This window comes from Vicia villosa, linkage group LG1, assembly GCF_029867415.1.
Source record: "Vicia villosa cultivar HV-30 ecotype Madison, WI linkage group LG1, Vvil1.0, whole genome shotgun sequence".
Taxonomy (NCBI): Eukaryota; Viridiplantae; Streptophyta; class Magnoliopsida; order Fabales; family Fabaceae; genus Vicia; species Vicia villosa.
Genome location: NC_081180.1, coordinates 214,459,591 through 214,472,869, shown reverse-complemented (window position 1 = coordinate 214,472,869; position 13,279 = coordinate 214,459,591). Strand labels below are relative to the sequence as shown.

Here is a 13,279-nt window from a genome sequence, read left to right as displayed (position 1 = left end):
TTAGGGGTGAACAGAAATCAACCACCCGGCGAAATCCGACCGGTCCGATGGAGGATTTTTGAAGCGGATCGGGCTTAATCGGTTTGCGGTTATGGTCGGAAGGAAGAAAAGGGTTGTGGCAGATCTACACGGTCGGATTCGGAGATTGGTTTTGAGTCCGTCGGAATCCGAATCCGACCGAAGATAACAGTTAGTAATGGTTAGGCCCAACGAATTCCTAACCTCAGTACAGCCCAATCTGAAATTCTACATCTTGGTGCTTCCAATTTTGCAAACCCTAATCCATTCCTTATTCCCAGCCCAATCTGAAAATCTATATATTGGTGTTTGTTGCAAACCCTAATCTATTCCTTCGAGCGGCGCTGATTCTTCTTCCTGTTAGGTAACATTTATCCTTTCTCTCTTATTCTCACTCTAGAATCTTCAACTTCATTTTTCAGTTTTTGCTCTCTTTCTTTTAACAACTTGTGCTGAGAGTGATCTGTTTGGAAGTAAAACTGAAACCACACGTTTTTTTTGTATTTGTTTACAGTTTGGCGTCGTTGTGCTATGAAGCTTTTTCTCCCACCACCATCTCCGTTGCCGCCGTTGCAATCATCTCAGATTAGATAATGTTTAAGGTTGGTTGTTGTTGATTTATAACGAAATGGTTTGTGATTAAGGTTAGAGTTTTTATATGATTTAGGGTTGTTGATCATGTTTATTGTTTACTGAAGGATAGAAAAAACACTTAGAAAGGGGGGGGGGTTGAATAAGTGTAGTCTAAAAACTTGAACGATAAAAACAAATTGCACAGTTATTTTTATCCTGGTTCGTTGTTAACTAAACTACTCCAGTCCACCCCCTTGGAGTGATTTACCTCACCTGAGGATTTAATCCACTAATCTCAACAGATTACAATGGTTTTCCACTTAGCCCACGACTGAGTCTTCTAGAGTATCCTGATCACAACCTGATCACCCTAGGAACAATTGCTTAGACACAAGCTAAGACTTTCTAGAGTATCCTGACCACCACGTGATCACTCTAGTTACAACTGCTTAGACACAAGCTAAGACTTCCTAGAGTATCCTGATCACACTTGATCACTCTAGTTACTTACAAATTAATGTAATCAATTCTAAGAGTATTACAATGCTTCTGAAAAGCTATAATCACAACAGTGATATTTCTCTTAAAGTTTAAGCTTAATCTCACTAATATATTACAACAACAATGTAGTGAGCTTTGATGAAGATGAAGTTTGTGAGCTTTGATTTGATCAGCGTTTCAGCAAAGTTTTTGTTAAGAGTTGTATGCAGTTTTTTTAACCTTTGCTTCTCTTCAGAACTTCATTTTATAGGCGCATGAGAAGATGACCGTTGGGAGCATTTAATGCTTTGCGTATTCTGTACAACATTGCATTTAATGTTTCACTCTTTTGTCAACTACCTCGAGCCTTGTTTACGCTGTGTCCACTGACGTTGCCTTTAATAGCTTCTAACGTTCCTTTTGTCAGTCAGCGTAGCCTGCCATCTTGTACTTGCTTCTGATATGATGTTTGTGTATACAACGTTTGAATATCATCAGAGTCAAACAGCTTGGTGCAGATCATCTTCTTGTCTTCTGACCTTGAAGTGCTTCTGAGCGTGATACCATGAGAACTTCAGTGTTTCTACTTCTGAACTTAAGTTCTTCTGATGCTTCCATAGACCCATGTTCTGATTCTGCTTTGACCATCTTCTGATGTCTTGCCAGACCATGTTCTGATGTTGCATGCTGAACCTTCTGAGTCAAAGCTTCTGAGCGCTGATTTGTGCATACTCTTTATATATTTCCTGAAAGGGAAATTGCAATGTATTAGAGTACCACATTATCTCATCCAAAATTCATATCCTTGTTATCATCAAAACTAAGAATATTGATCAGAACAAATCTTGTTCTAACAATCTCCCCCTTTTTGATGATGACAAAAACATATATAAATGATATGAATTTGCGATCAGAAAGAGCAGACGGCTAAAGACAATTACACAGCTAAAGCATAAGCATGTGAATATGTCTCCCCCTGAGATTTATAATCTCCCCCTGAGATAGATAATCTCCCCCTGAAATAAATACTAGAAGAATTTTAATAATAAAAGACTTCCCTGAGTATTTCAGTAGAGACGTTCACATATGCTTGATCTTCAGAACATTCATGACTTCTGATTCTTGCTTCCATCGGACAGCTTCAGAACTTGAATTTCTTTGATCTTTAGAACATTCATAGCTTCTGATTCTTGCTTCCATCGGACAGCTTCAGAACTTGAATTTCTTTGATCTTCAGAACATTCACAGCTTCTGATTCTTGCTTCCATCAGGACAGCTTCAGAGCTTGAATTTCTTCTTACATCACTTCATGCTAGATTGTATCAGAACATTATTGAATGTACCAGAGAATCATCAGAGCATCTCTACATCCTGAAATGTTACAGAACAACGTTAAACGACAAAAGTCAGCATGAATGAGTCAGAACATAGAATATGAATGAGTCAGAACATAGAATATGTTTTCAGAACACATAATATGTATCAGAGCCACATAATATGTATCAGAACAAATAGACATAATGTTTCAGAGCATATTCTATCATCAGAATATCTGAACATTCTTCCTTCTTGCTTCTTGCTTCTGATTCTGAAGCTTCATAGCACTCAGCTTGCTTCAAGAATCCAAGAGCTTGATTCTTTATACTTGCTTCTCCTCATGATTTTGCTTCTCATGTTGAGCTTTGAAGAGGATCTACAATTCCTGCAAAACAAAACTTAAAGCATAGAACTTTGCAAGTTCTGTTAGAAATGTGGGGCCTTTTTACCCGGTAACTGATAATATTAATCAGATCATTTATCACATTTTCTCCCCCTTTTTGTCATAACATCAAAAACATAAAAGATTCAGATGAAAAACAAAAGACAGTAGGAATGAAACAGAATTAAAGTTTTTCATTGATTTGAAGGAGAAAGTACACACAAAAAAATGCAGAACAAGCAGATGCAACAAGGAAAGAAAACTACAACGACCAAAGACTAAGACCCTAGCCTAGACAAAATCTGCGCCAGTATGTCATGAATCCCGTCAGTGCTTGCAGTTTGCCTTGCCATGAAGGAGCGAAACTCAGCATTGGTTGCTTCTTGCGTGTCCAAACGAGAAGCTAGCATGGCTTGATTCTGATGTAGAGCCTCCAAAGTGTTCATCAGAGCTGAGGGTTCACCAGAAGAAGAAGCGCCAGAACTTCTGCCAACAGGGACAGCAATCTCAGCAGCACGATCTTCTGGAAGGTCTTCAGCTTCTGCACCTTCCATCTCAACATCTGAGTCTGACTCAGAAGCAGCCTCAGCATATTCTGGTTCAGGCAACTCAGAAGCTCCAACTTCCAACGCCTGAAGAATAGCTGCTAGGTTTGTTGGAGGAGTTGGACCAACAACTTCTGCAGGATAAACCACTTCTGGAAGGACCATGTGAGGAGCGCTTTCAGAAGGGTTCATTCTGAACCAATTAAACAACCATTGAAAATCTCCAGTCAGCAGTGGATTCCTTGGTCTCCATACCACGATGTCTCTGCAGGGATTTCCTTCTTCCATCTCATCTGCAGGTATCCTCTCTTCAAGAACTCTTCTGTTCCTGATGAGATGGTGATAGCTGCTTTCACCAACTTCCAAAAGAAGACCACGAGCACCGGGTGCTTCAGTCATGATCCTTCTCTGGACATCCATAGCCCTAACCAGAAAATCCTGGCGAAAAGCTTCCCAGAGGTTGCAGGTAGCAGGCTCATCCAGATGGTTAAGGTGTGCAGCACCCAGAATCTCCAACCAGCTATTTACATCTGAGTGTAAAAGCTCTAGATAGGTATGAGTGGTAGGTGTTGGAGGGTTGACTGTGAATCTGGAATCAGGATACACACAGCTGTAGGGGTTAGGTGTTCTGGTGGGAAAAGGGTGTGAGAGAGATTAGGAGATATCTGTGAGATGGGTTGAGGGGGAAGAGATATCAGACGGTGATGATGGTGGTTGCAGAGAGATGAATAAAGAGGAGGAGGTGGTGGAGGTCTGTGAAGAGGGAGGTGATTGAGGGATACCTTCAAGAGGTTTAAACACACGTCTAGAGTAGTTTCCAGACATCATAGCTTCAAAAGGATTCACCTTGAGAGGATCGTAGGTGATCCTTATCCTTTTTGGTTTGTTTTCAGATTCTTCGGTTGCCTTTGTCTTTTGTTTATGATCAGTTGCTTGATTTGACGAGCTTGACGAAGGATTCATGGTGACGTTGCAGATAGAGAAGAACCGCTAGGGTTTATGATATGAATGCAGAGAGAGAGAGAGAGAGAGCAAAAAAATGAAACTGAATGCAAGAGAGAGAAATACAAGAGGGAAAAGAAACGTTTGAAGAATATAAAAGAAAATAAATAAAAAGAAATGATGGATAGCATTTAATGTTACGTGACGTGAGGAGAGATAATTATGACAAAAGAAGTGATTAGCACAGTTACCTAAGTAGGCGTCCCCTCAACTGCACGCATGCTTTTCCAGAAATAGTGAATACGTGTTCATTTTCTGGAGAGACTGGTGACAGCTGTTTTGCTTTAAAAGAGCTTCTGAATCAACTTAGATAAAGATACGTTAGAGATAACAGAATCAGAGATTCTAATTGATTAGTATCAGAACTTCTTATAGCTGCCTAGTCTTAACACATTTCAGAAGATACTCATACAAAGATCTTCTCATCTTCTCATTCTGGGCACAAGTCCATACTGATATTTTTCAGAATGAACTTAAACCTATCTTCAGCAAAGGGTTTTGTAAAGATATCAGCCCATTGATGGTCTGTATCCACAAAGTTTAAAGATATAACACCCTTCTGAACATAGTCCCTTATGAAATGATGTTTGATCTCAATATGTTTAGCTTTTGAATGTAAGATAGGATTCTTTGATAAACATATAGCAGAAGTATTATCACAGAAGATAGGAATGTTACTCTCATATATCTGATAATCTTCTAGCTGACTTCTCATCCAGAGCATTTGTGTGCTACAACCAGCAGCAGCAACATATTCTGCTTCTGTTGTTGAGAGAGCAATAGTAGCTTGCTTCTTGCTGTACCAAGAGATCAGATGACTTCCAAGAAATTGACAACTTCCAGAAGTGTTCTTTCTTTCAATTCTATCTCCAGCATCACAGAATCCTACTAAGTTGTATTCTTTGGATCTTCTGTAGACTAAACCAACATTAGTAGTACCTTTCAGATACCTCAGAATTCTCTTAACAGCAGTTAAATGAGATTCTCTCGGATCTGATTGGAATCTAGCACACAAGCAAACACTGAAGAGAATGTCAGGTCTAGAGGCAGTTAGGTATAGAAGAGAACCAATCATACCTCTGTATAACTTCTGATCTACCTTCTTACTTACCTCATCCTTACCTAGGACACATGTTGGATGCATAGGAGTTTTGGCTTCTTTGCTTTCAGAAAGATTAAACTTCTTCAGAAGTTCTTTTACATACTTCGTTTGATGAACATAGGTTCCATCAGAAGTTTGGTTGATTTGAATCCCAAGGAAATACTTGAGTTCTCCCATCATGCTCATTTCAAATTCAGCATGCATAGACTCAGCAAACTCCTTTCCAAGTGTAGCATTAGATGTTCCAAAGATGATATCATCAACATATATTTGACAAATTAAAATATCCTTTTTAAAGGTTTTACAAAAGAGAGTAGTGTCCACTTTTCCTCTAGTGAAACCATTTTCCAGAAGGAAAGAACTTAAACGTTCATACCAAGCTCTAGGAGCTTGTTTCAATCCATACAATGATTTCGTTAATTTAAAAATATGATTTGGAGACATGGAGTCTTCAAAATCAGGAGGTTGGTGGACATAGACTTCTTCATCTATATAACCATTTAAGAAGGCACTCTTAACATCCATCTGATAAAGAGTGATGTTATGTTGAGTGGCAAAAGAAATTAACAGACGAATAGATTCTAACCTGGCCACTGGTGCAAAGGTTTTTGTATAGTCAATCCCTTCTTGCTGACTATAGCCCTGAGCAACCAGTCTGGCTTTATTTCTTACTACTTCTCCCTTCTCGCTTAGCTTGTTTCTGAATACCCACTTAGTGCCGATGATGTTAAATCCTTTTGGTCTAGGAACCAAGTCCCATACATCATTCCTTGTAAACTGATTGAGTTCTTCTTGCATAGCAATTATCCAGTCTGGATCTTCTAGAGCTTGATCAACAGAAGTTGGCTCGATCAAAGAAACAAGACCTAATTGACAATCTGCATTGTTCTTAAGGAGTGCCCTTGTTCTGATGGGATCGTCTTTCTTCCCAAGGATCACATCTTCTGAATGAGCTGATGCAAGTCTGGGTGATCTTCTGACTGTTGGCTCTTCAAAAATCTTGAGATTCTCTAAAGATGCAGAAACTTGATCTTCTGATCCATTGCTTCTGAGACTTTCAGCTTCTGCAGCTTTGCTTCTTGGTTCTACAGCTTCTGATATATCAATATCTATATCTGCAAAATTCTCAAACTGCTTTGGTTTTTCAAGACCAAGCTTATCATCAAACCTGATATTGATTGATTCTTCTACAATCAATGTTTCATGGGAAATACCATTTTCTTTGAAGAACTCCTCAAAGAATTTGTTCTAAAATTCGCCAACATGATCACTTCTGACCTTAATGATCTTGCACTCCTTCTCAGATTGGATCTGAGTGCAGAATTCAAAGAACACTGAATGAGACTCATCCTTGTGTTTTAAGAACTTTACCCATGTCCAGCGGCTATAATCATCAACGATGACTAATCCATATTCCTTCCCTCTAACAGATGCTGTTTTGACTGGGCCAAACAGATCAATGTGCAAGAGTTCTAACGGCCTTGAGGTAGACACAACATTCTTAGACTTGAATGTAGGTTTGGAGAACTTGCCCTTCTGACATGCTTCACAAAGAGCATCTGATTTGTATTTCAGATTTGGGAGTCCTCTGACCAGATTTAGTTTGTTAATCTGAGAAATCTTTCTCAAACTAGCATGTCTTAATCTTCTGTGCCAGACCCATTTCTCTTCAGAAACAGACATAAGGCAAGTCACCCTGCTTCTCAAGATCTGAAAAATCAATCTTATAAATGTTGTTCTTCCTCTTGCTTGTAAATAGGATTGAGCCATCCTTCTGACTTACAGCCTTGCAAGACTTTTGATTGAAGATTATATCATAACCATTGTCACTTAATTGACTTATGGACAATAAGTTATGCGTTAATCCTTGTACAAGAAGTACATTAGTTATGGAAGGAGAGTTACCAAGACTTATGGTTCCAGAGCTAATGATTTTGCCCTTCTGATCTCCTCCATACTTGACTTCTCCACCTGGTTTAAGCACCAGGTCTTGGAATGTAGACCTTCTTCCCGTCATGTGTCGCGAGCACCCAGAGTCCAGGTACCATGACATTTTGCTTTTTGTCCTCTTTGCAGCCAAGGATATCTGCAACAGAAATTATCTTCTCCTTAGGTACCCACAATTTCTTGGGTCCTTTCTTGTTAGTTCTCCTCAAGTTCTGATTGAACTTGGGTTTAGCATAATATTTAACAGGAGGAACAACATGATATTCTTTAGGTTTGTCAGCATGATATTTCTTAGGATGTGTCACATGCTTCTTGGTGTGAACAGTGTTAAAGCTCTGTGCATGTGAGGTGAGCCTAATATCATGTGCATGGCCATATTTGAACTGATCATACAGTGGCTTGTATGTGATCTTCAGATCATCAATAGGTTCAAATTTATGTGAGGTATCACCCTCATAGCCAAAGCCAAACCTTCTGTTTCCAGAAACATCATATATCATAGAAGCAAGATGACTTCTGCCAATACTTCTAGATAAGAACTTTCTGAAGCTCGAGTCATATTCTTTCAGAATATGATTGAGACTTGGAATGGATTTTTCTGTTTCAGAAGGAGATCCACTATCTTTGGATAGATTTAAAATTTTTTCCTTCAGTTCAGAATTTTCCACTTCCAGCTTCTTAGTTTCAAATTCAAACTGCTTCTTCAGCTTTTTGTATTTGATACTAAGATGAGTCTTGAGTTCCAGAAGTTCTGTTAAACTGGAAACTAACTCTTCTCTAGATAGTTCAGAAAATACCTCTTCAGAATCTGATTCTGATGTAGATTCTGATCCATCATCTTCTGTAGCCATCAGCGCGAAGTTGGCTTGCTCTCCTTCAGAGTCTGATTCTGATTCTGATTCATAATCATCCCATGTTGCCATAAGACCTTTCTTCTTATGAAACTTCTTCTTGGGATTCTCCTTCTGAAGTTTTGGACATTCATTCTTGAAGTGTCCAGGCTCATTGCACTCATAGCAGACAGCCTTCTTCCTGTCAGATCTTCTGTCACCAGAAGATTCTCCTCGTTCAAATCTCTTTGAACTTCTGAAGCCTCTGAACTTCCTTTGCTTGCTCTTCCAGAGTTGGTTTACCCTTCTGGAGATCATGGACAGTTCATCTTCTTCTTCTGATTCTGATTCTTCAGAATCTTCTTCTTTAGCCTGAAAAGCGTTAGTGCATTTTTTAACATTAGATTTTAATGCAATAGACTTACCTTTCTTCTGAGGCTCGTTTGCGTCCAGCTCTATTTCATGGCTTCTCAAGGCACTGATAAGCTCTTCCAAAGAAACTTCATTCAGATTCTTTGCAATCTTGAATGCTGTTACCATTGGACCCCATCTTCTGGGTAAGCTTCTGATAATCTTCTTTACATGATCAGCCTTGGTGTAGCCTTTATCCAGAACTCTTAATCCAGCAGTTAGCGTTTGAAATCTTGAGAACATCTTCTCAATGTTTTCATCATCCTCCATCTTGAAGGCTTCATATCTCTAGATTAGAGCAAGAGCTTTAGTCTCCATGAGTTGAGCATTTCCCTCATGGGTCATTTTTAATGACTCATATATATCATAGGCCGTTTCCCTGTTAGATATCTTCTCATACTCAGCATGAGAGATAGCATTCAGCAAAACAGTTCTACATTTATGATGATTCTTGAAAAGCTTCTTCTGATCATCATCCATTTCTTGCCTTGTAAGCCTAACGCCACTAGCTTTCACTGAATGTTTGTAACCATCCATCAGAATATCCCATAGTTCACCATCTAGACAAGAAAGTAACTTTCCAGTTTATCTTTCCAGTATTCAAAGTTTTCACCATCAAATACTGGTGGTCTAGTATAACCATTGTTACCATTATTTTGCTCTCTTTCTTTTAACAACTTGTGTTGAGAGTGATCTGTTTGGAAGTAAAACTGAAACCACACGTTTTTTTTGTATTTGTTTACAGTTTGACGTCGTTGTGCTATGAAGCTTTTTCTCCCACCACCATCTCCGTTGCCGCCGTTGCAATCATCTCAGATTAGATAATGTTTAAGGTTGGTTGTTGTTGATTTATAACGAAATGGTTTGTGATTAAGGTTAGAGTTCTTATATGATTTAGGGTTGTTGATCATGTTTATTGTTTACTGAAGGATAGAAAAAACACTTAGAAAGGGGGGGGGGGTTTGAATAAGTGTAGTCTAAAAACTTGAACGATAAAAACAAATTGCACAGTTATTTTTATCCTGGTTCGTTGTTAACTAAACTACTCCAGTCCACCCCCTTGGAGTGATTTACCTCACCTGAGGATTTAATCCACTAATCTCAACAGATTTCAATGGTTTTCCACTTAGCCCACGACTAAGTCTTCTAGAGTATCCTGATCACAACCTGATCACTCTAGGAACAATTGCTTAGACACATGCTAAGACTTTCTAGAGTATCCTGACCACATGTGATCACTCTAGTTACAACTGCTTAAACACAAGCTAAGACTTCCTAGAGTATCCTGATCACACTTGATCACTCTAGTTACTTACAAATTAATGTAATCAATTCTAAGAGTATTACAATGCTTCTGAAAAGCTATAATCACAACAGTGATATTTCTCTTAAAGTTTAAGCTTAATCTCACTAATATATTACAACAGCAATGTAGTGAGCTTTGATGAAGATGAAGTTTGTGAGCTTTGATTTGATCAGCGTTTCAGCAAAGTTTTTGTTAAGAGTTGTATGCAGTTTTTTTAACCTTTGCTTCTCTTCAGAACTTCATTTTATAGGCGCATGAGAAGATGACCGTTGGGAGCATTTAATGCTTTGCGTATTCCGTACAACATTGCATTTAATGTTTCACTCTTTTGTCAACTACCTCGAGCCTTGTTTATGCTGTGTCTACTGACGTTGCCTTTAATAGCTTCTAACGTTCCTTTTGTCAGTCAGCGTAGCCTGCCATCTTGTACTTGCTTCTGATCTGATGTTTGTGTATACAACGTTTGAATATCATCAGAGTCAAACAGCTTGGTGCAGAGCATCTTCTTGTCTTCTGACCTTGAAGTGCTTCTGAGCGTGATACCATGAGAACTTCAGTGCTTCTGCTTCTGAACTTAAGTTCTTCTGATGCTTCCATAGACCCATGTTCTGATTCTGCTTTGACCATCTTCTGATGTCTTGCCAGACCATGTTCTGATGTTGCATGCTGAACCTTCTGAGTCAAAGCTTCTGAGCGCTGATTTGTGCATACTCTTTATATATTTCCTGAAAGGGAAATTGCAATGTATTAGAGTACCACATTATCTCATCCAAAATTCATATCCTTGTTATCATCAAAACTAAGAATATTGATCAGAACAAATCTTGTTCTAACATTTCCATATTGGTTTGTTGTTGTTCTCATAGTTGCAGAAACTATTCCATTGGTTTGTTGTTGTTGTTGTTGTTCTGATATTGGTTTGTTGTTGTTGTTCTGATATTGGTTTGTTGTTGTTCTGATAGTTGCACAAGAGCTTCATTATTGGCTTGTTGCTTGGAGTTGCAGTTCTGAATGTTTTTGAAAAAAAGCCTAAGACCTTATGTGTGCTATGTTTATGGTTTTGGTACTGATATTTATGTATGAATATGCCTAAACTATAAACACTGATATTAGTTTGTTATTCTGATAGTTGCAGAAACTATTCCATTGATGTTGGTCTGTTGCACAAAAGTTTCATTGTTGTTGGTCTGCTTGGTTCAACAATTGTCTGGGTAAAAAAATCTTGTGACTAACCTTGTAATTGTCAAAATACATATTTGGAGTTGATGACTAACCTTGCTAAACATTTGTTAATAAAATAATAATGAGTCTTCTTCATTTGCACTCTAAAACAATACTACTTATGTTTATGATTTGAGATCTATGGTTCTAGTTTGGCAATAAATTCATTATCTCATGTAAAGAGTTGGATCTATGGTACTGCTTCAAAATAATGATTTTATCTTATTCAATAGTTAATGACTAAATTATCACCATGCTTGTGAGTTATAATTCTTCTTATCCATGTCATTGCAGAGTTCACGTTTGTGTTGATGTCATTGTTTGTTTCCATTGTAATTCTATATGTATATAGGTATGATTAAATTGAGGACCTGAATTATCAAACTGTCATATAATACTTGCTATTTTGCAGATAAAAGAACAGCAGAATGATTATGGCAGTGGATGCAGTGTTTGTTTCATACAGCAAGATTTAACATTTTTAATGTGATTATCTAATGAATGTCTATGTATTCATTAAAAAAATCAGTTTTTGAAATGAAACTTGGAAAAATGTAATTTATGTTATGTATATGTATCAACCAGATTTTTGTTTCACTTAAAGTGTTATTTAATTTTTTAATTGGTTGATTTTGTATCATGTAAAAAACTGGATAAAGATTAGATGGTGAAGTGGGTTCAAATTAACCCAATTTTAATATAATTAAATGAGTCTAAATGTTTCAGATTTTTTAAATAAAAATAATTAATTTTTAAAGAAAATCTAAAATTTGATTGTTTTGTATAAGTTTTAAGTTTTGAATGAACTGAAATATGTAAAAATTTGATTGCATTATATTGGACTTTTTTTAAATGGGCCAAATTTGTAAGAAAAAAATTAAACTAATTGATTTTTAAAAATTTGGGCTTGAAATTTGATTTGGCCCAATTAAATATTTAACCGAAAAAAACCGACATAGTTAACCGAACCCGAAAAAAACTGAACCCGATTGAACCGAAAGTTCAAATGGTCGGAAGTGGGTTCATGTGGCTCATCCGTGGGTTGGTCCGGTTTAAGGTTTTGGGCCCGAACCCGAACCGAACCGATGTCCACCCCTAGAAAAGATAGTACCGTTAGGTACTTTGAAGAAGTGTTTATTTTTTTTTTAATTTTCTTTCTTTCTTTGTGATTTGTACGGGTTGATGTGTGGGTGACTAGTGGCCATCAAAGCCACTTGTCCTCACCTGAGAAGATGATCAGAATTGTTATTCTCTATATCTCAACTGAGGATTTAATCCACTAATCAAACTGATTACAATGGTTCTCCACTTAGAAACACTCTAAGTCTTCTAGAGTATCCTGATCACAACTTGATCACTATCCTTTTACAATCAATGTAAAATAAATATTACAAGAGTTTAGTTTGCTTCTAATAAAGTTGTAATCACCAAGTGATATTTCTCTTAAGTTCTAGTTCGTAACACTCACTAAAATAATACAAAGTTGTGAGGTTGAAGATGAAGTTCTTCTTTGTTTTTCTTTGATTTCAGTTTGACAGCGTTTTGGTATTTTTGTGCAAGAGAGTTGTTATTGCTTCTGAATTAGAACTTCTATTTATAGGCGCTGAGGAAAAATGACCGTTGGGAGCATTTAATGCATTGCGTGAATAGTACACTGCTGCATTTAATGTTTCACACTTTTGTCAACTACCTCGAGCCATGCTTTCACTGCTTTTATTGACTTTGCCTTTTGTAGCTTCTAACGTTCCTTTTGTTAGACAGAGATTTGACGTTATAGCCTTTTGTACTTGTACTTGCTTCTGAACTCAGAATATATATAATAGACGTTTGAATATCAGAGTCTTCAGCTTTGGTGCAGATGCAACTTCTGTCTCCAGACTTTGTAGTGCTTTAAGCGCGATACCATCAGATCTTCAGAGCTTTTCCTTCTGACTGCCATCTTCTGATGCTTTCCAGTTCATGTTCTGATTCTACAGGATCATCTTCTGATGTCTTGCCAGACCATGTTCTGATGAAGTCATCCAGAACTTCTGGGTTAGTGCTTCTGAACGCTGATTTGTGCATACTCTTTTAAACTTTTCCTGAAATGGAAAACGTGAATAATTAGAGTACCACATTCTCTTATACAAAATTCATATATAATGT

At 37.5% G+C, this 13,279-nt stretch overlaps 1 long non-coding RNA gene across 1 annotated transcript; it reads left to right on the top strand.

The window, feature by feature from the left end:
• The first annotated feature begins 6 nt into the window (after nucleotides 1–6).
• On the top strand, nucleotides 7–11,731 carry LOC131644865 (uncharacterized). Its single transcript, XR_009296730.1, has 4 exons — nucleotides 7–382; nucleotides 9,353–9,440; nucleotides 11,043–11,124; nucleotides 11,547–11,731. It is a non-coding gene; the product is annotated as an uncharacterized LOC131644865 (long non-coding RNA).
• Nucleotides 11,732–13,279: the final 1,548 nt, after the last annotated feature.